This window comes from Haliotis rubra, unplaced genomic scaffold (genome assembly GCF_003918875.1).
Source record: "Haliotis rubra isolate DU_JTF1 unplaced genomic scaffold, ASM391887v1 Scf5, whole genome shotgun sequence".
Classification (NCBI taxonomy): Eukaryota; Metazoa; Mollusca; class Gastropoda; order Lepetellida; family Haliotidae; genus Haliotis; species Haliotis rubra.
The window spans coordinates 5,685,516-5,689,328 of NW_025767190.1; positions in this window are offsets into that span (position 1 = coordinate 5,685,516).

The window sequence follows — 3,813 nt, forward strand, 5'->3', positions numbered from 1 at the left end:
TAATGGTGGTGTGGAATATTGTGATGATGATCTAGCACGTTGTAGTGTGCATAAATAAATGTATAATTTATAATAAATGGAAATACATTTAATTAAAAATATCGTTTCGCAAGCTGTTGTCATGTGTTATATGTGTAAGAAACAAGTGTTTGCATGAAAGACAAGGTACCTCACATGTTGGTTGGTTGCTTAGCGCCACACAGCAATATTCCAGCTATATGGAGGCGGTCTGTATATGATCGAGTCTGGACCAGACAATCCAGTGATGAACTCCATGATCACCGATCTACACAACGGGGATACGATGACATGAGTTAACCAAGTCGGCGAGTCTGACCATCCGACCCCGTAAGTCGCCTTTCACTACGAGCATGGGTTGCTGAAGACCAATTCTAACCCGGATCTTCACGGGTCTTCACATGTACAATATATACCTGTTCATTGTTCATTGGTATAGCACGTTTCCAAGATAAGGACTTCTACAGAGGCAATACTGGCTTATGTTTGTTAAATCTAACTTATGTTGTGTGGAGTCCTCAACAGAACTGGCTTTTCAGAAAGCATCGATAACATGTCATTTCGACAGCAAATGCCTTGGAAAATGTGACATTTCAAACTGATTCCAATTTGGGGTTTCTATTAACCGAATCAAGGAATATTCCAAAACAGGGAACAGGTTAGCGACAGTGGACCTACCATAATTGAACAGATCTGGCTGAAACACCACAACAGCATTTGACAGTAAGCCGACCTGGGTTGTTTATTTATTATATGCTATGTATTCTATAACTATTCTAGAATGTTTGTAAATAATTAAATAACATAATTATATATTAAAGGTTCTGTGAATACTAATAAGAATTTTAAATTCAAATTGAGACTAAAATGGGGACAAAATCCTGACATATATTTATTGTATACGGTATCATTTACAGTCATATTAATTGTAAGACAGAAATATAATGATCATTAAAAAGTGATGCATTAGTGGAAACTGTCCAAACGTGCGTGACATGTGCTGCCGTATTGGACTGTTTGAATGAATGACCTATTCTCATAGCATGAACTCCCAAGGCAGATCTACGTTATGAGAAGTTCAAGCAAATGGGCTCGATGAGGGTAGCTTTGTGGGCAAAGCGTCCGCTGGCCACGCTGAAGACCCGGATTCGATTCCCTACGTGGGTACAATGTGTGAATCCAAACTGTGATATTGCTGGAATGTTGCAAAAAGCGGCATAAAACTAAACCCACTCGCTCAATCACTCAGGTGTATTTCCGAGTCTGTTCTTTTCGCTTATCCGCTATCTACTTTATTTGTTGTCGTCCTGGGACTATCCCTATCATTATTGTCCCAGTGCCAATACTTAGAAGGATCTAACAACGCTATTCCATTTTCATGTAGGCCAGTTTCAGAAACTGCAATATATACAAACATATGGAAAGCCTACTTACAAACAGATGAAATTGTTTTCTTGAGAAAATGGGCCTCTGTGAAGAATATAGTCGTGCTCCTAGCAAGGGACGTTCATGGATAGATCATTATGTACGTTCCATAATGAAGAAATTTGCATTTATTTGATTTGGTAATGTGACTGCATTATATAACATCAATGGCTCGTTTGCAAGCAGCATCCACGTTAGTGGCGTAATGAGGTAATTGGCATGGAGATCCGCCTTTCCGCAGACATTTCAAGATTCCCGTGTAGGCTGAGTATTTGTAAACCCTAACGTTATCGGCGCACTGCATTAAATTGATATCAGGTTGTAGTGAGTGAGTGAGTATGGTTTTACATCGCTCCAGATACCTGGATATCTCCACACTGCCATGACCGTAGGCGTTGGCTTTCACCACTGCTATGATGTCTGTTAAAAGAAACTGTAAGGCTTTACATTTTGAGATTCATTTGACATCCTCTGGACATGTACTTATCTCGATGTCATCTGGATAGCAGAACGTGTCATCTTCTACAAGACAAGCAAAGGTGTGATGTTAGGCTCGCTAAACATTCAATGTGACCGTAAAGATACCTAACATTATACGATGTAGTGAATAAGGGGCTTCTTATTCGACAGATACACAGTTCATACTCTCACGGGTTCATGTTTATGTAAAGGGGATTTCGCCAAATCAATAACTAACGGTAAATTGTAGGTATCACGCTAAGATCAACCTATTGTCTCGTGTAATGGCAATATATGGCCCTGTTTCTATAGAATATGTTGTATCTTGTCAAACCGCTCACGACAAGAGAACGGAGTGAATGAGTTCAGTTTTACGCCGCTTTTAGCAATATTCCAGCAATATCACGGCGGGGGACACCAGAAATGGGCTTCAGACTTTGTACCCATGTGGGAAATCGAACCCGGACCTTCAGCGTGACGAGCGAACGCTTTAATCACTAGGCTACCCCACCGCCCCTTATATCAGTTGTAAGTAAGCAAAGGCTTAGAGAGCGGTTGTGATGTATGTGTTTGATATTAAACAATTATACAAGTATTTGAGTGAGTGAGTGAGTGAGTGAGTGAATTTAGTTTTACGCCTCTTTTAGCAATATTTCAGCAATATCACGACGGGGGACATCAGAAATGGGCTAAAGTATTTGATGTGACTAAAACCGATTAAGGTCTATACACCCTCCAACACCTTTATATCCTTTGTGTAGAACCGAAAGCCTGATCCATCAACCTTAATGAGCATAATTCCATCAATACACCAATAATTCAATCCTCGACATCCGCCACCCCCAAAGCAAAAACGCATCTGGATAGATTTTATTGCACGTTTACGTTCGAAGATGTCAACTTGGATGTCTAATTCAAAGATTTGCAGGAACAATTGTTTCGCAATAGGCACGTGAAGTTGAGGGACATTGTCTTCACAAGGCCGGTGCTTTTAGATGATGATTTTTGGCGTATGAAAGGGGATGGATGACAATATATGGATGAACAGCTTCTTTATTGCTATGAGAGCGACGTTTCGGTGTAAATAACACCGTTATCAAACAGTGATGGACAGCATGAGGAGGAGTTAGAGGAGATGTTTTTGCAGTACAATAGGGAATTAGGAGACCAGACACAATAACAACACAAGGGCTTTGATAAAAGCGTTAACAAGTGACGCCTACAGTAAACACAAAGGGATAGTGTACATAAAGGGGTGGGGGTTATTGATGATGAGGATCTTTGATGAGTTGGTAGGATGCAGGAGGTATGTAATAACCTTGGTGACGGTTGATTGATGGCTGGAGTCTTTTGATGTAGATAACTTCTTGGAGTTTCCTGAGTTAAAAGTCTTTGAGGATGGTTGTTAGGGTTTGGGCTCTGTCCCACTGACTACTGTGGTCGGGGTTGTCTTGGATGTGATCTGACAGGGCTGATTTGGAGTTAAGTTTTGATATTGAGGTCTGATGCTCTTTGAGTCGGGTTTTGAGGGTCTTGATGTTTCGCCTATAGGGGTCTTGATGTTTCGCCTGTCCACAATCTTTAATCCTGAAGTCTTTAACCGATCAATCACATATTTGTCCAGAGATTTTCAAATAGGTTCAGGATTCAAACATTTTTAAACATCAAAACGCGTTTAGGAATGACACACTTATCATAGTTTCCAAAGAGACGTTTTCCAGGTGAGGTGAGGTGAGGTGAGGTGAGGTGCTTGAGAATATTTCGCTCATGTGACGACGTGCATGCGTGTGTATGTGTGTATGTGCGGCTGCTTGTACTAGCCCAGACTGAAGCTGGTTTTATAGTGCTAGCCCACTGGGATACCATGCCGCAGTGAAGCATGAATACCCTACTCAGACACATTATACTGAC